This window comes from Betta splendens, chromosome 14 (genome assembly GCF_900634795.4).
Source record: "Betta splendens chromosome 14, fBetSpl5.4, whole genome shotgun sequence".
Taxonomy (NCBI): Eukaryota; Metazoa; Chordata; class Actinopteri; order Anabantiformes; family Osphronemidae; genus Betta; species Betta splendens.
This window is the reverse complement of record NC_040894.2, coordinates 17114342-17136841: the sequence shown is the minus strand read 5'-3', so window position 1 is coordinate 17136841 and position 22500 is coordinate 17114342. Positions and strand designations below refer to the sequence as shown.

The 22500-nt window shown below is 43.1% G+C and overlaps 12 non-coding genes and 18 pseudogenes across 12 annotated transcripts; all 30 read right to left on the bottom strand.

Moving 5' to 3' along the window:
• Positions 1-2973: 2973 nt before the first annotated feature.
• LOC114870136 (5S ribosomal RNA) lies at positions 2974-3092 on the bottom strand (annotated as a pseudogene).
• A 534-nt stretch (positions 3093-3626) lies between these two features.
• Positions 3627-3745, bottom strand: LOC114870185 (5S ribosomal RNA; annotated as a pseudogene).
• Positions 3746-4280: 535 nt separating this feature from the next.
• LOC114870182 (5S ribosomal RNA) lies at positions 4281-4399 on the bottom strand (annotated as a pseudogene).
• Positions 4400-4936: 537 nt separating this feature from the next.
• LOC114870159 (5S ribosomal RNA) lies at positions 4937-5055 on the bottom strand. The gene has a single exon (XR_003788292.1). It is a non-coding gene; the product is annotated as a 5S ribosomal RNA (ribosomal RNA).
• Positions 5056-5587: 532 nt separating this feature from the next.
• Positions 5588-5706, bottom strand: LOC114870188 (5S ribosomal RNA; annotated as a pseudogene).
• A 537-nt stretch (positions 5707-6243) lies between these two features.
• Positions 6244-6362, bottom strand: LOC114870162 (5S ribosomal RNA). The gene has a single exon (XR_003788295.1). It is a non-coding gene; the product is annotated as a 5S ribosomal RNA (ribosomal RNA).
• Positions 6363-6896: 534 nt separating this feature from the next.
• On the bottom strand, positions 6897-7015 carry LOC114870103 (5S ribosomal RNA; annotated as a pseudogene).
• A 536-nt stretch (positions 7016-7551) lies between these two features.
• On the bottom strand, positions 7552-7670 carry LOC114870169 (5S ribosomal RNA). Its single transcript, XR_003788302.1, has one exon. It is a non-coding gene; the product is annotated as a 5S ribosomal RNA (ribosomal RNA).
• A 535-nt stretch (positions 7671-8205) lies between these two features.
• Positions 8206-8324, bottom strand: LOC114870171 (5S ribosomal RNA). The gene has a single exon (XR_003788304.1). It is a non-coding gene; the product is annotated as a 5S ribosomal RNA (ribosomal RNA).
• Positions 8325-8860: 536 nt separating this feature from the next.
• LOC114870167 (5S ribosomal RNA) lies at positions 8861-8979 on the bottom strand. The gene has a single exon (XR_003788300.1). It is a non-coding gene; the product is annotated as a 5S ribosomal RNA (ribosomal RNA).
• Positions 8980-9477: 498 nt separating this feature from the next.
• On the bottom strand, positions 9478-9596 carry LOC114870126 (5S ribosomal RNA; annotated as a pseudogene).
• A 536-nt stretch (positions 9597-10132) lies between these two features.
• On the bottom strand, positions 10133-10251 carry LOC114870183 (5S ribosomal RNA; annotated as a pseudogene).
• Positions 10252-10786: 535 nt separating this feature from the next.
• LOC114870128 (5S ribosomal RNA) lies at positions 10787-10905 on the bottom strand (annotated as a pseudogene).
• Positions 10906-11439: 534 nt separating this feature from the next.
• Positions 11440-11558, bottom strand: LOC114870134 (5S ribosomal RNA; annotated as a pseudogene).
• Positions 11559-12093: 535 nt separating this feature from the next.
• Positions 12094-12212, bottom strand: LOC114870181 (5S ribosomal RNA). The gene has a single exon (XR_003788313.1). It is a non-coding gene; the product is annotated as a 5S ribosomal RNA (ribosomal RNA).
• Positions 12213-12747: 535 nt separating this feature from the next.
• LOC114870123 (5S ribosomal RNA) lies at positions 12748-12866 on the bottom strand (annotated as a pseudogene).
• A 498-nt stretch (positions 12867-13364) lies between these two features.
• LOC114870149 (5S ribosomal RNA) lies at positions 13365-13483 on the bottom strand. The gene has a single exon (XR_003788282.1). It is a non-coding gene; the product is annotated as a 5S ribosomal RNA (ribosomal RNA).
• A 535-nt stretch (positions 13484-14018) lies between these two features.
• LOC114870131 (5S ribosomal RNA) lies at positions 14019-14137 on the bottom strand. Its single transcript, XR_003788269.1, has one exon. It is a non-coding gene; the product is annotated as a 5S ribosomal RNA (ribosomal RNA).
• Positions 14138-14672: 535 nt separating this feature from the next.
• Positions 14673-14791, bottom strand: LOC114870102 (5S ribosomal RNA; annotated as a pseudogene).
• Positions 14792-15325: 534 nt separating this feature from the next.
• On the bottom strand, positions 15326-15444 carry LOC114870124 (5S ribosomal RNA; annotated as a pseudogene).
• A 498-nt stretch (positions 15445-15942) lies between these two features.
• On the bottom strand, positions 15943-16061 carry LOC114870148 (5S ribosomal RNA). Its single transcript, XR_003788281.1, has one exon. It is a non-coding gene; the product is annotated as a 5S ribosomal RNA (ribosomal RNA).
• Positions 16062-16595: 534 nt separating this feature from the next.
• On the bottom strand, positions 16596-16714 carry LOC114870109 (5S ribosomal RNA; annotated as a pseudogene).
• Positions 16715-17249: 535 nt separating this feature from the next.
• LOC114870122 (5S ribosomal RNA) lies at positions 17250-17368 on the bottom strand (annotated as a pseudogene).
• A 498-nt stretch (positions 17369-17866) lies between these two features.
• LOC114870160 (5S ribosomal RNA) lies at positions 17867-17985 on the bottom strand. Its single transcript, XR_003788293.1, has one exon. It is a non-coding gene; the product is annotated as a 5S ribosomal RNA (ribosomal RNA).
• Positions 17986-18519: 534 nt separating this feature from the next.
• Positions 18520-18638, bottom strand: LOC114870173 (5S ribosomal RNA). The gene has a single exon (XR_003788306.1). It is a non-coding gene; the product is annotated as a 5S ribosomal RNA (ribosomal RNA).
• A 535-nt stretch (positions 18639-19173) lies between these two features.
• LOC114870193 (5S ribosomal RNA) lies at positions 19174-19292 on the bottom strand (annotated as a pseudogene).
• A 534-nt stretch (positions 19293-19826) lies between these two features.
• LOC114870115 (5S ribosomal RNA) lies at positions 19827-19945 on the bottom strand (annotated as a pseudogene).
• A 536-nt stretch (positions 19946-20481) lies between these two features.
• On the bottom strand, positions 20482-20600 carry LOC114870107 (5S ribosomal RNA; annotated as a pseudogene).
• A 535-nt stretch (positions 20601-21135) lies between these two features.
• Positions 21136-21254, bottom strand: LOC114870121 (5S ribosomal RNA; annotated as a pseudogene).
• A 499-nt stretch (positions 21255-21753) lies between these two features.
• On the bottom strand, positions 21754-21872 carry LOC114870152 (5S ribosomal RNA). The gene has a single exon (XR_003788285.1). It is a non-coding gene; the product is annotated as a 5S ribosomal RNA (ribosomal RNA).
• Positions 21873-22500: the final 628 nt, after the last annotated feature.

Genomic DNA, 22500 nt, shown 5'->3' with positions numbered 1-22500 from the left:
GAAGGGCATGGACGAGGTCGACCTGCGAGCCTACTTGGGCCTCCTGATTTTGTCCGGCGTCTACAGGTCCCGAGGGGAGGCCGTGGCCAGCCTGTGGAACGCCGAGAGCGGCAGGGCCATTTTTCGCGCCACGATGTCGCTCAAGGTGTTTCACACTTACTCGAAGCTGTTGCGTTTCGACGATCGCCAAACTAGACCCGCCAGGCGAGCGACGGACAAACTGGCAGCCGTGAGAGAGGCACATAGACACACACACACACACACACACACACACACACACACACACACACACACACGCAGACATGCAGAAAACACGTAGCACGCAGGCTTTCTTTTTTTACCTCTGTAAAAAAATATATACTTAAAAATCTCACCTTTTATTTTTTCGGTCGTTGCTCTTTCAGACAGTACATGCCTAGCAAGCCAGCAAAATACGGCCTCAAGTTTTGGGTGGCGTGCGACGCCAAGTCCAGCTACGCTTGGAAGATGCAGCTTTACACCGGCAAGCCAGGAGGAGGAGGAGGAGGAGGAGGAGGAGGAAAAAAGAGAGCTTCTGAAAAAAAGCAGGGCCAGCGGGTCGTGCTGGACGTCACAGAAGGGCTCGCCGGGCCTCGCAACGTGACGTGCGACAACTTTTTCACTTCCTACGAACTGGGCCAGCGGCTCCTGCACAGGGAGCTCACCATGCTCGGTACGGTTCGCAAGAACAAGCCGGAATTGCCGCCGGCGCTCCTCTCGGTCAAGGGCAGGAGCGCCTTCTCCTCCGTGTTTGCCTTCACTCCCAGCACCGTCCTGGTGTCCTACATGCCCAAGAAAAACAAAAACGTGATCCTGATGAGCACGCTACACTCGGCCGCCACGGCCGCCGATGATGTCCTCCTCGTCGACGCAGGACGGCGGGACAAAAAGCCCTTTGCCGTCCTAGACTACAACGCCACCAAGGGAGGCGTAGACAACCTGGACAAGGTGATAGGAACCTACAGCTGCAGGAGAAAGACGGCGCGCTGGCCCGTGGCGGTGTTTCACAACGTCCTAGACGTGTCTTGCTACAACGCTTTCGTCGTGTGGCGGGAGGCCCACCCCGACTGGATGCCCGGCAACCGCAGCAAGAAGAGGGTGTTTCTAGAGCAGCTGGGCAAGGCGCTCGTGACTCCTCTCATCCGCAGAAGGCGCCATCCACCTCGCGGCGAAGCGTCCGCCTCGCTCGTGCGGACACTTCAGAAGGGGGTTCGGGATCCCCGTGCGGGTCCTCCTCCCGCTCCCTGTCCTGCTCTTCCGGACTCGGGGCAGCAGCAGCAGCAGCAGCAGCAGCAGCAGGCCCTCACCGCAGACCTCGTCTGGGGTGAAGACGGGGACGATGAGGGTGACGGAGGAGAACACGACGCCCTTGGTTCCGCCGCTAGTGACCGGGCGCAAAAGGGCAAGAGGAAAAGGTGTCAAATTTGTCCGCGCGCGAGGGACCGCAAAACAAACAACGTTTGCCATCGGTGCGAGAGATACATCTGCCACAGACATTTGCTCTTCTGCTGTTCAGACTGCGCCCCTCGCTCCTGAAGATAATTTGTTTGTTCATTAGAAAATGAAATAATAATAATAATCATAATACTAATAATATTCCGTGTGTTTTATACTATTGTTGATGTTTTTGTTGTTGTCAGTGTAGTAACACTATTTACAAACAAAGTGTAATATGTAAAAGAAAAATAATTAATAAAATAAAGCAAAAGCATTTGAATTTGGGTATTTTGTTTTTTTTTCTCCAACCTGGGATTTTCTCCAACCTGGAGACAACAAGTTTCCAACTTGGAAACACACAACGTCACGGCCCTCCTTGTATTCACCTTGTATTCCAACCTGTGGATCCTCCTAACCTGCACTTTCTGTGTCCTCGTGGGGTCCGGCGTGACCCCCACCTCCCTCCCCCCAACCTGCACTTTCTGTGTCCTCGTGGGGTCGAGCGTGACCCCCACCTCCCTCCTCCTAACCTGCACTTTCTGTGTCCTCGTGGGGTCTAGCGTGACCCCCACCTCCCTCCTCCAAACCTGCACGTTCTGTGTCCTCGTGGGGTCGAGCGTGACCCCCCCCACCTCCCTCTTCCCAACCTGCACTTCTGTGTCCTCGTGGGGTCCAGCGTGACCCCCTCCTCCCTCCTCCCAACCTGCACGTTCGCTTTCATCCTGGGGTCTGGCGTGACCCCCTCCTCCCTCCTCCCAACCTGCACGTTCGCTTTCCTCCTGGGGTCCGGCGTGACCCCCACCTCTCTCCTCCTAACCTGCACTTTCTGTGTCCTCGTGGGGTCCGGCGTGACCCCCACCTCCCTCCTCCTAACCTGCACGTTCGCTTTCCTCCTGGGGTCTGGCGTGACCCCCTCCTCCCTCCTCCCAACCTGCACGTTCGCTTTCCTCCTGGGGTCCGGCGTGACCCCCACCTCTCTCCTCCTAACCTGCACTTTCTGTGTCCTCGTGGGGTCTGGCGTGACCGCCTCCTCCCTCCTCCCAACCTGCACTTTCTGTGTCCTCGTGGGGTCCGACGTGACCCCCAGCTACCTCCTCCTAACCTGCACTTTCTGTGTCCTCGTGGGGTCCGGCGTGACCCCCTCCTCCCTCCTCCCAACCTGCACTTTCGGTGTGCTCGTGGGGTCCGGCGTGACCCCGACCACCACCCCCCCACTGCACATCCTCACCCACTTCTGGGGTCAGATGTAAAACCCTCCTCCGTTGCCCTCGTGGGGTCTAAAAATGAGAGCTGCGTGAGGGTTAACAAATAATTGAACAATCTAGGTGAAATGTCAAATACATAAAATACAAGTAATAAAAAACACAAGATATTAATTGCTAAAATACAAAGATACCTCATAAATCGTCCAATAACTGCATAGAATAATAAAGAAAACACTTTTCCCATAACACGGTGCAGTATAATGTAGACCTGAGCAAACAGCGCCCCCTGCTAGGGTTAAGGAGAAATGAAAAAAGCTTACAGCACCTGGAATTCCTAGGCAGTCTCCCATCCAAGTACTAACCAGGCCCGACCCTGGTTAGCTTCCGTGATCAGACTAGATCTAGCGTGCTGAGGGTGGTTTGGCCGTAAGCGAGAGCAGAGAGTGACAGGAGCTCTTTTAAGCTTGGCAAGCCACGCCGTTGCATCCACTTGTCTGAATGTGGCGTTTATAAAGGACTTAGAACATTTTGGGACGTACACAGAAGGTGGCCATTTTGGCCTTAAACACAATATCCCCTTCTTTGTATTTCGCTCTCCCTTAAAACAAATCAAATAGAGAGAAGCCAAAGTCATTACTTGTAATGTGTCACCGACCATAGGCATGAACTGTGAACAAAGCAAAAGCAGCTCTGTGACTGAAAACAGAAAATTCTTGCAGGCAATAGCGTCTGTTGTCTAAGAACGATGCAGTTGTGAGTTAACAAATAATTAAACAATCTAGGTGAAATGTCAAATACATAAAATAAAAGTAATAAAAAACACAAGATATTATTGCAGAAGATACCTCATAAATCATATAATAACTGCATACAATAAGAAAGAAAACACTTTTCCCATAACACTGTGCAGTAGAATGTGGACTTGAGCAAACAGCCCGTTCTGCTAGGGTTGAAGAGAAATGTAAAAGCTTACAGCACCTGGTATTCACAGGCAGTCTCCCATCCAAGTACTAACCAGGCCCGGCCAAGCTTAGCTTCTGAGATCAGACGAGATCAGGCGTGCTCAGGGTGGTATGGCCGTAAATGAGAGTAAAGAGTGACAGGAGCTCTTTTAAGCTTGGTAAGCCACGCCGTTTCATCCACTTGCCTGAATGTGCCGTTTATAAAGAACTTAGAGCATTTTGAGACGTACACAGAAGCTGGCCATTTTGGCCTTAAACACAATATCCCCTTTTTTGTATTTCGCTCTCCCTTTAAACAAATCAAATAGATAGAAGCCAAAGTCATTACTTGTAATGTGTCACCGACCATAGGCATGAACTGTGAACAAAGCAAAAGCAGCATTGTGACTGAAAACAGAAAATTCTTGCAGGTAATAGCGTCTGTTGTCTAAGAGCGATGCAGTCATTGAGTTAACAAATAATTGAACAATCTAGGTTAAATGTCAAATACATAAAATAAAAGTAATAAAAAACACAAGATATTATTGCAGAAGATACCTCATAAATCATACAATAACTGCCAACAATAAGAAAGAAAACACTTTTCCCATAACACGGTGCAGTATAATGTGGACCTAAGCAAACAGCCCGCTCTGCTAGGGTTGAGGAGAAATGTAAAAACTTACAGCACCTGGTATTTCCAGGCGGTCTCCCATCCAAGTACTAACCAGGCCCAACCCTGCTTAGCTTCCAAAATCAGACGAGATCAGGCGTGCTCAGGGTGGTATGGCCATAAGGTAGAACAGAGAGTGACAGGAGCTCTTTTAAGCTTGGCAAGCCACGCCGTTGCATCTATTTGCCTGAATGTGGCATTTATGAAGGACTTAGAACATTTTGGGATGTACACAGAAGGTGGTCATTTTGGCCTTAAACACAATATCCCCTTTTTTGTATTTCACTCTCCTTTTAAACAAAACAACTAGAGAGAAGCCAAAATCATTACTTGTAATGTGTCACCGACCATAGGAATGAACTGTGAACAAAGCAAAAGCAGCACTGTGACTAAAAACAGAATATGTTTGCAGGTAATAGCGTCTGTTGTCTAAGAACGATGCAATTATTGAGTTAACAAATAATTGAACAATCTAGGTGAAATGTCAAATACATAAAATACAAGTAATAAAAAACACAAGATATTAATTGCAGAAGATACCTCATAAATCGTCCAATAACTGCATAGAATAAGAAAGAAAACACTTTTCCCATAAGACGGTGCAGTATTATGTAGACCTGAGCAAACAGCGCCCCCTGCTAGGGTTGAGGAGAAATGAAAAAAGCTTACAGCACCTGGTATTCCTAGGCAGTCTCCCATCCAAGTACTAACCAGGCCCGACCTTGCTTAGCTTCCGAGATCAGACGAGATCGGGCGTGCTCAGGGTGGTATGGCCATAAGCGAAAGCAGAGAGTGACAGGAGCTCTTCTAAGCTTGGCAAGCCACGCCGTTGCATCCACATGCCTGAATGTGGCGTTTATAAAGGACTTAGAACATTTTGGGACGTACACAGAAGGTGGCCATTTTGGCCTTAAACACAATATCCCCTTTTTTGTATTTCGCTCTCCTTTTAAACCAAACAAATAGAGAGAAGCCAAAATCATTACTAATAGTCTGTCACCGACCGTAGACATGAATTGTGAACAAAGCAAAAGCAGCACTGTGACTGAAAACAGAAAATTCTTGCAGGTAATAGCGTCTGTTGTCTAAGAACAATGCAGTTGTGAGTTAACAAATAATTGAACAATCTAGGTGAAATGTCAAATACATAAAAAAAAAGTATTAAAAACACAAGATATTATTGCAGAAGATACCTCATAAATCATACAATAACTGCATACAATAAAAAAGAAAACACTTTTCCCATAAGACGGTGCAGTATTATGTGGACCTGAGAAAACAGCGCCCCCTGCTATGGTGAGGAGAAATGTAAAAGCTTACAGCACCTGGTATTGCCAGACGGTCTCCCATCCAAGTACTAACCAGGCCCGACCCTGCTTAGCCTCCGAGATCAGACGAAATCTGGCGTGCTCAGGGTGGTATGGCCGTAAGCAAGAGCAGAGAGTGACAGGAGCCCTTTTAAGCTTGGCAAGCCACGCCGTTGCATCCACTTGCCTGAATGTGGCGTTCATAAAGGACTTAGAACATTTTGGGACGTACACAGAAGGTGGCCATTTTGGCCTTAAACACAATATCCCCTTTTTTGTATTTCGCTCTCCTTTTAAACCAAACAAATAAAGAGAAGCCAAAATCATTACTAATAGTCTGTCACCGACCATAGGCATGAACTGTGAACAAAGCAAAAGCAGCACTATGACTGAAAACAGAATATTTTTGCAGGTAATACATCTGTTGTCTAAGAACGATGAAATTATTGAGTTAACAAATAATTGAACAATCAGGGTGAAATGTCAAATACATAAAATACAAGTAATAAAAAACACAAGATATTAATTGCAGAAGATACCTCATAAATCGTCCAATAACTGCATAGAATAAGAAAGAAAACACTTTTCCCATAACCCGGTGCAGTATAATGTAGACCTGAGCAAACAGCGCCCCCTACTAGGGTTGAGGAGAAATGAAAAAAAGCTTACAGCACCTGGTATTCCTAGGCAGTGTCCCATTCAAGTACTAACCAGGCCCGACCCTGCTTAGCTTCCGAGATCAGACGAGATCGGGCGTGCCCAGGGTGGTATGGCCATAAGCGAGAGCTGAGAGTGACAGGAGCTCTTTTAAGCTTGGCAAGCCACGCCGTTGCATCCACTTGCCTGAATGTGGCGTTTATAAAGGACTTAAAACATTTTGGGACGTACACAGAAGGTGGCCATTTTGGCCTTAAACACAATATCCCCTTTTTTGTAATTTGCTCTCCCTTTAAACAAAACAACTAGAGAGAAGCCAAAATCATTACTTGTATTGTGTCACCGACCATAGGCATGAACTGTTAACAAAGCAAAAGCACCACTGTGACTGAAAACAGAATATTTTTGCAGGCAATACATCTGTTGTCTAAGAACGATGCAATTATTGAGTTAACAAATAATTGAACAATCAGGGTGAAATGTCAAATACATAAAATACAAGTAATAAAAAACACAAGATATTAATTGCAGAAGATACCGCATAAATCATACAATAACTGCATACAATAATAAAGAAAAAACTTTTCCCATAACACGGTGCAGTATTATGTGGACCTGAGAAAACAGCGCCCCCTGCTATGGTGAGGAGAAATGTAAAAGCTTACAGCACCTGGTATTGCCAGGCGGTCTCCCATCCAAGTACTAACCAGGACCGACCCTGCTTAGCCTCCGAGATCAGACGAGATCGGGCGTGCTCAGGGTGGTATGGCCGGAAGCGAGAGCAAAGAGTGACAGGAGCCCTTTTAAGCTTGGCAAGCCACGCCGTTGCATCCACTTGCCTGAATGTGGCGTTCATAAAGGACTTAGAACATTTTGGGACGTACACAGAAGTTGGCCATTTTGGCCTTAAACACAATATCCCCTTTTTTGTATTTCGCTCTCCTTTTAAACCAAACAAATAGAGAGAAGCCAAAATCATTACTAATAGTCTGTCACCGACCATAGGCATGAACTGTGAACAAAGCAAAAGCAGCACTGTGACTGAAAACAGAATATTTTTGCAGGTAATACATCTGTTGTCTAAGAACGATGCAATTATTGAGTTAACAAATAATTGAACAATCAGGGTGAAATGTCAAATACATAAAATACAAGTAATAAAAAACACAAGATATTAATTGCAGAAGATACCTCATAAATCGTCCAATAACTGCATAGAATAAGAAAGAAAACACTTTTCCTATAACACGGTGCAGTATAATGTAGACCTGAGCAAACAGCGCCCCCTGCTAGGGTTGAGGAGAAATAAAAAAAGCTTACAGCACCTGGTATTCCTAGGCAGTCTCCCATTCAAGTACTAACCAGGCCCAACCCTGTTTAGCCTCCGAGATCAGACGAGATCGGGCGTGCTCAGGGTGGTATTGCCGTAAGCAAGAGCAGAGAGTGACAGGAGCCCTTTTAAGCTTGGCAAGCCACGCCGTTGCATCCACTTGCCTGAATGTGGCGTTCATAAAGGACTTAGAACATTTTGGGACGTACACAGAAGGTGCCATTTTGGCCTTAAACACAATATCCCCTTTTTTGTATTTCGCTCTCCTTTTAAACCAAACAAATAGAGAGAAGCCAAAATCATTACTAATAGTCTGTCACCGACCATAGGCATGAACTGTGAACAAAGCAAAAGCAGCACTGTGACTGAAAACAGAATATTTTTGCAGGTAATACATCTGTTGTCTAAGAACGATGCAATTATTGAGTTAACAAATAATTGAACAATCAGGATGAAATGTCAAATACATAAAATACAAGTAATAAAAAACACAAGATATTAATTGCAGAAGATACCTCATAAATCGTCCAATAACTGCATAGAATAAGAAAGAAAACACTTTTCCCATAACACGGTGCAGTATAATGTAGACCTGAGCAAACAGCGCCCCCTGCTAGGGTTGAGGAGAAATGAAAAAAGCTTACAGGACCTGGTATTCCTAGGCAGTCTCCCATTCAAGTACTAACCAGGCCCGACCCTGCTTAGCTTCCGAGATCAGACGAGATCGGGCGTGCTCAGGGTGGTATGGCCATAAGCGAGAGCTGAGAGTGACAGGAGCTCTTTTAAGCTTGGAAAGCCACGCCGTTGCATCCACTTGCCTGAATGTGGCGTTTATAAAGGACTTAAAACATTTTGGGACGTACACAGAAGGTGGCCATTTTGGCCTTAAACACAATATCCCCTTTTTTGTAATTTGCTCTCCCTTTAAACAAAACAACTAGAGAGAAGCCAAAATCATTACTTGTATTGTGTCACCGACCATAGGCATGAACTGTTAACAAAGCAAAAGCAGCACTGTGACTGAAAACAGAAAAATTCTTGCAGGTAATAGCATCTGTTGTCTAGGAACGATGCAATTATTGAGTTAACAAATAATTGAACAATCTAGGTGAAATGTCAAATACATAAAACAGAAGTAATAAAAACAATAGTTATTAATTGCAGAGGATAGGTCATAAATCATATAATAACTGTATAGAATAAGAAAGAAAAAACTTTTCCCATAACACGGTGCAGTATAATGTGGACCTGAGCAAACAGCCCGCTCTGCTAGGGTATAGAAGAAATGTAAACGCTTACAGCACCTGATATTCCCAGGCGGTCTCCCATCCAAGTACTAACCAGGCCCGACGCTGGTTAGCTTCCGAGATCAGACGAGATCGGGCGTGCTCAGGGTGGTATGGCCATAAGCGAGAGTAGAGAGTGCATCCACTTGCCTGAATGTGGCGTTTATAAAGGACTTAGAACATTTTGGGAAGCACACAGAAGGTGGCCATTTTGGCTTTAAACACAATATCCCCTTTTTTTTAATTTGCTCTCCCTTCAAACAAAAAAACTAGAGAGAAGCCAAAATCATTACTTGTAATGTGTCACCGACCATAGGCATGAACTGTGAACAAAGCAAAAGCAGCACTGTAACTGAAAACAGAATATTTTTGCAGGTAATACATCTGTTGTCTAACAACGATGCAATTATTGAGCGAACAAATAATTGAACAATCTAGGTGAAATGTCAAATACATAAAATAAAAGTAATAAAAAACACAAGATATTATTGCAGAAGGAACCTCATAAATCATACAATAACTGCATACAATAAGAAAGAAAACACTTTTCCCATAACACGGTGCAGTATAATGTGGACCTGAGCAAACAGCGCCCCCTGCTAGGGTTAAGGAGGACTGAAAAAGGCTTACAGCACCTGGTATTCCTAGGCAGTCTCCCATCCAAGTACTAACCAGGCCTGACCCTGCTTAGCTTCGGAGATTAGCCGAAATCAGGCGTGCTCAGGGTGGTATGGCCGTAAGGTAGAGCAGACAGTGACAGGAGCTCTTTTAAGCTTGGCAAGCCACGCCGTTGCATCCACTTGCCTGAATGTGGCGTTCATAAAGGACTTAGAACATTTTGGGACGTACACAGAAGGTGGCCATTTTGGCCTTAAACACAATATCCCCTTTTTTGTATTTCGCTCTCCTTTTAAACCAAACAAATAGAGAGAAGCCAAAATCATTACTAATAGTCTGTCACCGACCATAGGCATGAACTGTAAACAAAGCAAAAGCAGCACTGTGACTGAAAACAGAATATTTTTGCAGGTAATACATCTGTTGTCTAAGAACGATGCAATTATTGAGTTAACAAATAATTGAACAATCAGGGTGAAATGTCAAATACATAAAATACAAGTAATAAAAAACACAAGATATTAATTGCAGAAGATACCTCATAAATCGTCCAATAACTGCATAGCATAAGAAAGAAAACACTTTTCCTATAACACGGTGCAGTATAATGTAGACCTGAGCAAACAGCGCCCCCTGCTAGGGTTGAGGAGAAATGAAAAAAGCTTACAGCACCTGGTATTCCTAGGCAGTCTCCCATTCAAGTACTAACCAGGCCCGACCCTGCTTAGCTTCCGAGATCAGACGAGATCGGGCATGCTGAGGGTGGTAAGGCCATAAGCGAGAGCTGAGAGTGACAGGAGCTCTTTTAAGCTTGGCAAGCCACGCCGTTGCATCCACTTGCCTGAATGTGGCGTTTATAAAGGACTTAGAACATTGTGGGACGTACACAGAAGGTGGCCATTTTGCCCTTAAACACAATAGCCCCTTTTTTCTATTTTGCTCTCCCTTTAAACAAATCAAATAGAGAGAAGCCAAAATCATTACTTATAATCTGTCACCGACCTTAGGCATGAACTGTGAACAAAGCAAAAGCAGCACTGTGACTGAAAACAGAAAATTCTTGCAGGTAATAGCGTCTGTTGTCTAAGAACGATGCAGTCATTGAGCTAACAAATAATTGAACAATCTAGGTGAAATGTCAAATACATAAAATGAAAGTAATAAAAAATACAAGATATTATTGCAGAAGATACCTCATAAATCATACAATAACTGGATGCAATAAGAAAGAAAACACTTTTCCCAACCCACGGTGCAGTATAATGTGCACCTGAGAAAACAGCGCCCCCTGCTATGGGTGAGGAGAAATGTAAAAGCTTACAGCACCTGGTATTCCCAGGCGGTCTCCTATCCAAGTACTAACCAGGATCGAGCCTGCTTAGCTTCCGAGATCAGACAAGATCGGGCGTGCTTAGGGTGGTATGGCCATAAGCGAGAGCTGAGAGTGACAGGAGCTCTTTTAAGCTTGGCAAGCCACGCCTTTGCATCCACTTGCCTGAATGTGGCGTTTATAAAGGACTTAGAACATTTTGGGACGTACACAGAAGGTGGCCATTTTGCCCTTAAACACAATATCCCCTTTTTTGTAATTTGCTCCCCCTTTAAACAAAACAAATAGAGAGAAGCCAAAATCATTACTAATAGTCTGTCACCGACCATAGGCATGAACTGTGAACAAAGCAAAAGCAGCACTGTGACTGAAAACAGAAAATTCTTGCAGGTAATAGCGTCTGTTGTCTAAGAACCATGCAGTTGTGAGTTAACAAATAATTGAACAATCTAGGTGAAATGTCAAATACATAAATTAAAAGTATTAAAAAACACAAGATATTATTGCAGAAGATACCTCATAAATCATACAATAATTGCATACAATAAAAAAAGAAAACACTTTTCCCATAACACGGTGCAGTATTATGTGGACCTGAGAAAACAGCGCCCCCTGCTATGGTGAGGAGATATGTAAAAGCTTAGAGCACCTGGTATTGCCAGGCGGTCTCCCATCCAAGTACTAAGCAGGCCCGACCCTGCTTAGCCTCCGAGATCAGACGAGATCTGGCGTGCTCAGGGTGGTATTGCCGTAAGTTAGAGCAGAGAGTGACAGGAGCCCTTTTAAGCTTGGCAAGCCACGCCGTTGCATCCACTTGCCTGAATGTGGCGTTCATAAAGGACTTAGAACATTTTGGGACGTACACAGAAGGTGGCCATTTTCGCCTTAAACACAATATCCCCTTTTTTGTATTTCGCTCTCCTTTTAAACCAAACAAATAGAGAGAAGCCAAAATCATTACTAATAGTCTGTCACCGACCATAGGCATGAACTGTGAACAAAGCAAAAGCAGCACTGTGACTGAAAACAGAATATTTTTGCAGGTAATACATCTGTTGTCTAAGAACGATGCAATTATTGAGTTAACAAATAATTGAACAATCAGGGTGAAATGTCAAATGCATAAAATACAAGTAATAAAAAACACAAGATATTAATTGCAGAAGATACCTCATAAATCGTCCAATAACTGCATAGAATAAGAAAGAAAACACTTTTCCCATAACACGGTGCAGTATAATGTAGACCTGAGCAAACAGCGCCCCCTGCTAGGGTTGAGGAGAAATGTAAAAGCTTACAGGACCTGGTATTCCTAGGCAGTCTCCCATTCAAGTACTAACCAGGCCCGACCCTGCTTAGCTTCCGAGATCAGACGAGATCGGGCGTGCTCAGGGTGGTAAGGCCATAAGCGAGAGCTGAGAGTGACAGGAGCTCTTTTAAGCTTGGCAAGCCACACCGTTGCATCCACTTGCCTGAATGTGGCGTTTATAAAGGACTTAAAACATTTTGGGACGTACACAGAAGGTGGCCATTTTGGCCTTAAACACAATATCCCCTTTTTTGTAATTTGCTCTCCCTTTAAACAAAACAACTAGAGAGAAGCCAAAATCATTACTTGTATTGTGTCACCGACCATAGGCATGAACTGTTAACAAAGCAAAAGCAGCACTGTGACTGAAAACAGAAAATTCTTGCAGGTAATAGCATCTGTTGTCTAGGAACGATGCAATTATTGACTTAACAAATAATTGAACAATCTAGGTGAAATGTCAAATACATAAAACAGAAGTAATAAAAACAATAGTTATTAATTGCAGAGGATAGGTCATAAATCGTCCAATAACTGCATAGAATAAGAAAGAAAACACTTTTCCCATAACATGGTGCAGTATAATGTGGACCTGAGCAAACAGCCCGCTCTGCTAGGGTATAGGAGAAATGTAAACGCTTACAGCACCTGATATTCCCAGGCGGTCTCACATCCAAGTACTAACCAGGCCCGACGCTGGTTAGCTTCCGAGATCAGACGAGATTGGGCGTGCTCAGGGTGGTATGGCCATAAGCGAGAGTAAAGAGTGCATCCACTTGCCTGAATGTGGCGTTTATAAAGGACTTAGAACATTTTGGGAAGCACACAGAAGGTGGCCATTTTGGCTTTAAACACAATATCCCCTTTTTTGTAATTTGCTCTCCCTTTAAACAAAAAAACTAGAGAGAAGCCAAAATCATTACTTGTAATGTGTCACCGACCATAGGCATGAACTGTGAACAAAGCAAAAGCAGCACTGTAACTGAAAACAGAATATTTTTGCAGGTAATAGCGTCTATTGTCTAAGAACGATGCAGTCATTGAGTTAACAAATAATTGAACAATCTAGGTTAAATGTCAAATACATAAAATAAAAGTAATAAAAAACACAAGATATTATTGCAGAAGATACCTCATAAATCATACAATAACTGCCAACAATAAGAAAGAAAACACTTTTCCCATAACACAGTGCAGTATAATGTGGACCTAAGCAAACAGCCCGCTCTGCTAGGGTTGAGGAGAAATGTAAAAGCTTACAGCACCTGGTATTCCCAGGCGGTCTCCCATCCAAGTACTAACCAGGACCGACCCTGCTTAGCTTCCGAGATCAGACGAGATCGAGCGTGCTCAGGGTGGTATGGCCATAAGCGAGAGCTGACAGTGACAGGAGGTCTTTTAAGCTTGGCAAGCCACACCGTTGCATCCACTTGCCTGAATGTGGCGTTTATAAAGGACTTAGAACATTGTGGGACGTACACAGAAGGTGGCCATTTTGGCCTTAAACACAATAGCCCCTTTTTTCTATTTTGCTCTCCCTTTAAACAAATCAAATAGAGAGAAGCCAAAATCATTACTTATAATCTGTCACCGACTTTAGGCATGAACTGTGAACAAAGCAAAAGCAGCACTGTGACTGAAAACAGAAAATCCTTGCAGGTAATAGCGTCTGTTGTCTAAGAACGATGCAGTCATTGAGCTAACAAATAATTGAACAATCTAGGTGAAATGTCAAATACATAAAATAAAAGTAATAAAAAATACAAGATATTATTGCAGAAGATACCTCATAAATCATACAATAACTGGATACAATAAGAAAGAAAACACTTTTCCCAACCCACGGTGCAGTATAAAGTGGACCTGAGAAAACAGCGCCCCCTGCTATGGGTGAGGAGAAATGTAAAAGCTTACAGCACCTGGTATTCCCAGGCGGTCTCCCATCCAAGTACTAACCAGGACCGACCCTGCTTAGCTTCCGAGATCAGACGAGATCGGGCGTGCTCAGGGTGGTATGGCCATAAGCGAGAGCTGAGAGTGACAGGAGCTCTTTTAAGCTTGGCAAGCCACACCGTTGCATCCACTTGCCTGAATGTGGCGTTTATAAAGAACTTAGAGCATTTTGAGACGTACACAGAAGCTGGCCATTTTGCCCTTAAACACAATAGCCCCTTTTTTCTATTTTGCTCTCCCTTTAAACAAATCAAATAGAGAGAAGCCAAAATCATTACTTATAATCTGTCACCGACCTTAGGCATGAACTGTGAACAAAGCAAAAGCAGCACTGTGACTGAAAACAGAAAATTCTTGCAGGTAATAGCGTCTGTTGTCTAAGAACGATGCAGTCATTGAGCTAACAAATAATTGAACAATCTAGGTGAAATGTCAAATACATAAAATAAAAGTAATAAAAAATACAAGATATTATTGCAGAAGATACCTCATAAATCATACAATAACTGGATGCAATAAGAAAGAAAACACTTTTCCCAACCCACGGTGCAGTATAATGTGCACCTGAGAAAACAGCGCCCCCTGCTATGGGTGAGGAGAAATGTAAAAGCTTACAGCACCTGGTATTCCCAGGCGGTCTCCCATCCAAGTACTAACCAGGATCGAGCCTGCTTAGCTTCCGAGATCAGACAAGATCGGGCGTGCTCAGGGTGGTATGGCCATAAGCGAGAGCTGAGAGTGACAGGAGCTCTTTTAAGCTTGGCAAGCCACGCCGTTGCATCCACTTGCCTGAATGTGGTGTTTATAAAGGACTTAGAACATTTTGGGACGTACACAGAAGGTGGCCATTTTGGCCTTAAACACAATATCCCCTTTTTTGTAATTTGCTCCCCCTTTAAACAAAACAAATAGAGAGAAGCCAAAATCATTACTAATAGTCTGTCACCGACCATAGGCATGAACTGTGAACAAAGCAAAAGCAGCACTGTGACTGAAAACAGAAAACTCTTGCAGGTAATAGCGTCTGTTGTCTAAGAACCATGCAGTTGTGAGTTAACAAATAATTGAACAATCTAGGTGAAATGTCAAATACATAAATTAAAAGTATTAAAAAACACAAGATATTATTGCAGAAGATACCTCATAAATCATACAATAATTGCATACAATAAAAAAAGAAAACACTTTTCCCATAACACGGTGCAGTATTATGTGGACCTGAGAAAACAGCGCCCCCTGCTATGGTGAGGAGATATGTAAAAGCTTAGAGCACCTGGTATTGCCAGGCGGTCTCCCATCCAAGTACTAAGCAGGCCCGACCCTGCTTAGCCTCCGAGATCAGACGAGATTGGGCGTGCTCAGGGTGGTATGGCCATAAGCGAGAGTAAAGAGTGCATCCACTTGCCTGAATGTGGCGTTTATAAAGGACTTAGAACATTTTGGGAAGCACACAGAAGGTGGCCATTTTGGCTTTAAACACAATATCCCCTTTTTTGTAATTTGCTCTCCCTTTAAACAAAAAAACTAGAGAGAAGCCAAAATCATTACTTGTAATGTGTCACCGACCATAGGCATGAACTGTGAACAAAGCAAAAGCAGCACTGTAACTGAAAACAGAATATTTTTGCAGGTAATAGCGTCTATTGTCTAAGAACGATGCAGTCATTGAGTTAACAAATAATTGAACAATCTAGGTTAAATGTCAAATACATAAAATAAAAGTAATAAAAAACACAAGATATTATTGCAGAAGATACCTCATAAATCATACAATAACTGCCAACAATAAGAAAGAAAACACTTTTCCCATAACACAGTGCAGTATAATGTGGACCTAAGCAAACAGCCCGCTCTGCTAGGGTTGAGGAGAAATGTAAAAGCTTACAGCACCTGGTATTCCCAGGCGGTCTCCCATCCAAGTACTAACCAGGACCGACCCTGCTTAGCTTCCGAGATCAGACGAGATCGAGCGTGCTCAGGGTGGTATGGCCATAAGCGAGAGCTGACAGTGACAGGAGGTCTTTTAAGCTTGGCAAGCCACACCGTTGCATCCACTTGCCTGAATGTGGCGTTTATAAAGGACTTAGAACATTGTGGGACGTACACAGAAGGTGGCCATTTTGGCCTTAAACACAATAGCCCCTTTTTTCTATTTTGCTCTCCCTTTAAACAAATCAAATAGAGAGAAGCCAAATCATTACTTATAATCTGTCACCGACTTTAGGCATGAACTGTGAACAAAGCAAAAGCAGCACTGTGACTGAAAACAGAAAATCCTTGCAGGTAATAGCGTCTGTTGTCTAAGAACGATGCAGTCATTGAGCTAACAAATAATTGAACAATCTAGGTGAAATGTCAAATACATAAAATAAAAGTAATAAAAAATACAAGATATTATTGCAGAAGATACCTCATAAATCATACAATAACTGGATACAATAAGAAAGAAAACACTTTTCCCAACCCACGGTGCAGTATAAAGTGGACCTGAGAAAACAGCGCCCCCTGCTATGGGTGAGGAGAAATGTAAAAGCTTACAGGACATGGTATTCCTAGGCAGTCTCCCATTCAAGTACTAACCAGGCCCGACCCTGCTTAGCTTCCGAGATCAGACGAGATCGGGCGTGCTCAGGGTGGTATGGCCATAAGCGAGAGCTGAGAGTGACGGGAGCTCTTTTAAGCTTGGCAAGCCACACCGTTGCATCCACTTGCCTGAATGTGGCGTTTATAAAGGACTTAAAACATTTTGGGACGTACACAGAAGGTGGCCATTTTGGCCTTAAACACAATATCCCATTTTTTGTAATTTTCTCTCCCTTTAAACAAAACAACTAGAGAGAAGCCAAAATCATTACTTGTATTGTGTCACCGACCATAGGCATGAACTGTTAACAAAGCAAAAGCAGCACTGTGACTGAAAACAGAAAATTCTTGCAGGTAATAGCATCTGTTGTCTAGGAACGATGCAATTATTGAGTTAACAAATAATTGAACAATCTAGGTGAAATGTCAAATACATAAAACAGAAGTAATAAAAACAATAGTTATTAATTGCAGAGGATAGGTCATAAATCGTCCAATAACTGCATAGAATAAGAAAGAAAACACTTTTCCCATAACATGGTGCAGTATAATGTGGACCTGAGCAAACAGCCCGCTCTGCTAGGGTATAGGAGAAATGTAAACGCTTACAGCACCTGATATTCCCAGGCGGTCTCACATCCAAGTACTAACCAGGCCCGACGCTGGTTAGCTTCCGAGATCAGACGAGATTGGGCGTGCTCAGGGTGGTATGGCCATAAGCGAGAGTAGAGAGTGCATCCACTTGCCTGAATGTGGCGTTTATAAAGGACTTAGAACATTTTGGGAAGCACACAGAAGGTGGCCATTTTGGCTTTAAACACAATATCCCCTTTTTTGTAATTTGCTCTCCCTTTAAACAAATCAAATAGAGAGAAGCCAAAATCATTACTTGTAATGTGTCACCGACCATAGGCATGAACTGTGAACAAAGCAAAAGCAGCACTGTAACTGAAAACAGAATATTTTTGCAGGTAATAGCGTCTATTGTCTAAGAACGATGCAATTATTGAGTTAACAAATAATTGAACAATCTAGGTGAAATGTCAAATACATAAAACAGAAGTAATAAAAACAATAGTTATTAATTGCAGAGGATAGGTCATAAATCATATAATAACTGCATAGAATAAGAAAGAAAACACTTTTCCCATAACACTGTGCAATATAATGTGGACCTGAGCAAACAGCCCGCTCTGCTAGGGTTGAGGAGAAATGTAAAAGCTTACAGCACCTGGTATTCACAGGCAGTCTCCCATCCAAGTACTAACCAGGACCGACCCTGCTTAGCTTCCGAGATCAGACGAGATCGGGCGTGCTCAGGGTGGTATGGCCATAAGCGAGAGCTGAGAGTGACAGGAGCTCTTTTAAGCTTGGCAAGCCACACCGTTGCATCCACTTGCCTGAATGTGGCGTTTATAAAGGACTTAGAACATTGTGGGACGTACACAGAAGGTGGCCATTTTGGCCTTAAACACAATAGCCCCTTTTTCTATTTTGCTCTCCCTTTAAACAAATCAAATAGAGAGAAGCCAAAATCATTACTTATAATCTGTCACCGACCTTAGGCATGAACTGTGAACAAAGCAAAAGCAGCACTGTGACTGAAAACAGAAAATCCTTGCAGGTAATAGCGTCTGTTGTCTAAGAACGATGCAGTCATTGAGCTAACAAATAATTGAACAATCTAGGTGAAATGTCAAATACATAAAATAAAAGTAATAAAAAATACAAGATATTATTGCAGAAGATACCTCATAAATCATACAATAACTGGATACAATAAGAAAGAAAACACTTTTCCCAACCCACGGTGCAGTATAAAGTGGACCTGAGAAAACAGCGCCCCCTGCTATGGGTGAGGAGAAATGTAAAAGCTTAAAGCACCTGGTATTCCCAGGCGGTCTCCCATCCAAGTACTAACCAGGACCGACCCTGCTTAGCTTCCGAAATCAGACGAGACCGGGCGTGCTCAGGGTGGTATGGCCATAAGCGAGAGCTGAGAGTGACAGGAGCTCTTTTAAGCTTGGCAAGCCACGCCGTTGCATCCACTTGCCTGAATGTGGCGTTTATAAAGGACTTAGAACATTGTGGGACGTACACAGAAGGTGGCCATTTTGCCCTTAAACACAATAGCCCCTTTTTTCTATTTTGCTCTCCCTTTAAACAAATCAAATAGAGAGAAGCCAAAATCATTACTTATAATCTGTCACCGACCTTAGGCATGAACTGTGAACAAAGCAAAAGCAGCACTGTGACTGAAAACAGAAAATTCTTGCAGGTAATAGCGTCTGTTGTCTAAGAACGATGCAGTCATTGAGCTAACAAATAATTGAACAATCTAGGTGAAATGTCAAATACATAAAATAAAAGTAATAAAAAATACAAGATATTATTGCAGAAGATACCTCATAAATCATACAATAACTGGATGCAATAAGAAAGAAAACACGTTTCCCAACCCACGGTGCAGTATAATGTGCACCTGAGAAAACAGCGCCCCCTGCTATGGGTGAGGAGAAATGTAAAAGCTTACAGCACCTGGTATTCCCAGGCGGTCTCCCATCCAAGTACTAACCAGGATCGAGCCTGCTTAGCTTCCGAGATCAGACAAGATCGGGCGTGCTCAGGGTGGTATGGCCATAAGCGAGAGCTGAGAGTGACAGGAGCTCTTTTAAGCTTGGCAAGCCACGCCGTTGCATCCACTTGCCTGAATGTGGCGTTTATAAAGGACTTAGAACATTTTGGGACGTACACAGAAGGTGGCCATTTTGGCCTTAAACACAATATCCCCTTTTTTGTAATTTGCTCCCCCTTTAAACAAAACAAATAGAGAGAAGCCAAAATCATTACTAATAGTCTGTCACCGACCATAGGCATGAACTGTGAACAAAGCAAAAGCAGCACTGTGACTGAAAATAGAAAATTCTTGCAGGTAATAGCGTCTGTTGTCTAAGAACCATGCAGTTGTGAGTTAACAAATAATTGAACAATCTAGGTGAAATGTCAAATACATAAATTAAAAGTATTAAAAAACACAAGATATTATTGCAGAAGATACCTCATAAATCATACAATAATTGCATACAATAAAAAAAGAAAACACTTTTCCCATAACACGGTGCAGTATTATGTGGACCTGAGAAAACAGCGCCCCCTGCTATGGTGAGGAGATATGTAAAAGCTTAGAGCACCTGGTATTGCCAGGCGGTCTCCCATCCAAGTACTAAGCAGGCCCGACCCTGCTTAGCCTCCGAGATCAGACGAGATCGGGCGTGCTCAGGGTGGTATTGCCGTAAGCAAGAGCAGAGAGTGACAGGAGCCCTTTTAAGCTTGGCAAGCCACGCCGTTGCATCCACTTGCCTGAATGTGGCGTTCATAAAGGACTTAGAACATTTTGGGACGTACACAGAAGGTGGCCATTTTCGCCTTAAACACAATATCCCCTTTTTGTATTTCGCTCTCCTTTTAAACCAAACAAATAGAGAGAAGCCAAAATCATTACTTATAATCTGTCACCGACCTTAGGCATGAACTGTGAACAAAGCAAAAGCAGCACTGTGACTGAAAACAGAAAATTCTTGCAGGTAATAGCGTCTGTTGTCTAAGAGCGATGCAGTCATTGAGTTAACAAATAATTGAACAATCAGGGTGAAATGTCAAATGCATAAAATACAAGTAATAAAAAACACAAGATATTAATTGCAGAAGATACCTCATAAATCGTCCAATAACTGCATAGAATAAGAAAGAAAACACTTTTCCCATAACACGGTGCAGTATAATGTAGACCTGAGCAAACAGCGCCCCCTGCTAGGGTTGAGGAGAAATGAAAAAAGCTTACAGGACATGGTATTCCTAGGCAGTCTCCCATTCAAGTACTAACCAGGCCCGACCCTGCTTAGCTTCCGAGATCAGACGAGATCGGGCGTGCTCAGGGTGGTATGGCCATAAGCGAGAGCTGAGAGTGACAGGAGCTCTTTTAAGCTTGGCAAGCCACACCGTTGCATCCACTTGCCTGAATGTGGCGTTTATAAAGGACTTAAAACATTTTGGGACGTACACAGAAGGTGGCCATTTTGGCCTTAAACACAATATCCCCTTTTTTGTAATTTGCTCTCCCTTTAAACAAAACAACTAGACAGAAGCCAAAATCATTACTTGTATTGTGTCACCGACCATAGGCATGAACTGTTAACAAAGCAAAAGCAGCACTGTGACTGAAAACAGAAAATTCTTGCAGGTAATAGCATCTGTTGTCTAGGAACGATGCAATTATTGAGTTAACAAATAATTGAACAATCTAGGTGAAATGTCAAATACATAAAACAGAAGTAATAAAAACAATAGTTATTAATTGCAGAGGATAGGTCATAAATCGTCCAATAACTGCATAGAATAAGAAAGAAAACACTTTTCCCATAACATGGTGCAGTATAATGTGGACCTGAGCAAACAGCCCGCTCTGCTAGGGTATAGGAGAAATGTAAACGCTTACAGCACCTGATATTCCCAGGCGGTCTCACATCCAAGTACTAACCAGGCCCGACGCTGGTTAGCTTCCGAGATCAGACGAGATTGGGCGTGCTCAGGGTGGTATGGCCATAAGCGAGAGTAGAGAGTGCATCCACTTGCCTGAATGTGGCGTTTATAAAGGACTTAGAACATTTTGGGAAGCACACAGAAGGTGGCCATTTTGGCTTTAAACACAATATCCCCTTTTTTGTAATTTCCTCTCCCTTTAAACAAAAAAACTAGAGAGAAGCCAAAATCATTACTTGTAATGTGTCACCGACCATAGGCATGAACTGTGAACAAAGCAAAAGCAGCACTGTAACTGAAAACAGAATATTTTTGCAGGTAATAGCGTCTATTGTCTAAGAACGATGCAGTCATTGAGTTAACAAATAATTGAACAATCTAGGTTAAATGTCAAATACATAAAATAAAAGTAATAAAAAACACAAGATATTATTGCAGAAGATACCTCATAAATCATACAATAACTGCATAGAGTAAGAAAGAAAACACTTTTCCCATAACACTGTGCAGTAGAATATGGACCTGAGCAAACAGCCCGATCTGCTAGGGTTGAGGAGAAATGTAAAAAGCTTACAGCACCTGGTATTCCTACGCAGTCCCCCATCCAAGTACTAACCAGGCCCGACCCTGCTTAGCTTCCGAGATCAGACGAGATCGGGCGTGCTCAGGGTGGTATGGCCATAAGCGAGAGCTGAGAGTGACAGGAGCTCTTTTAAGCTTGGCAAGCCACACCGTTGCATCCACTTGCCTGAATGTGGCGTTTATAAAGGACTTAGAACATTGTGGGACGTACACAGAAGGTGGCCATTTTGGCCTTAAAACAATAGCCCTTTTTTCTATTTTGCTCTCCTTTAAACAAATCAAATAGAGAGAAGCCAAAATCATTACTTATAATCTGTCACCGACCTTAGGCATGAACTGTGAACAAAGCAAAAGCAGCACTGTGAATGAAAACAGAAAATTCTGCAGGTAATAGCGTGTTGTCTAAGAACGATGCAGTATTAGTGAGCTAACAAATAATTGAACAATCTAGGGTAAATGACAATAATAAAAATAAAAGTAATAAAAAATACAAGATATTATTGCAGAAAATACCTCATAAATCAAACAATAACTGGATACAATAAGAAAGAAAACCATTTTCCCAACCCACGGTGCAGTTAATGTGGACCTGAGAAAACAGGCCCCCTGCTATGGGTGGGAGAAATGTAAAAGCTTAGCAAACTGGTAATTCCAGGCGGTCTCCCATCCAAGTAACTAACCAGGACCGACCCCTGCTTAGTCCGGAGTCATAAGACGTGCTCAGGGGGTATT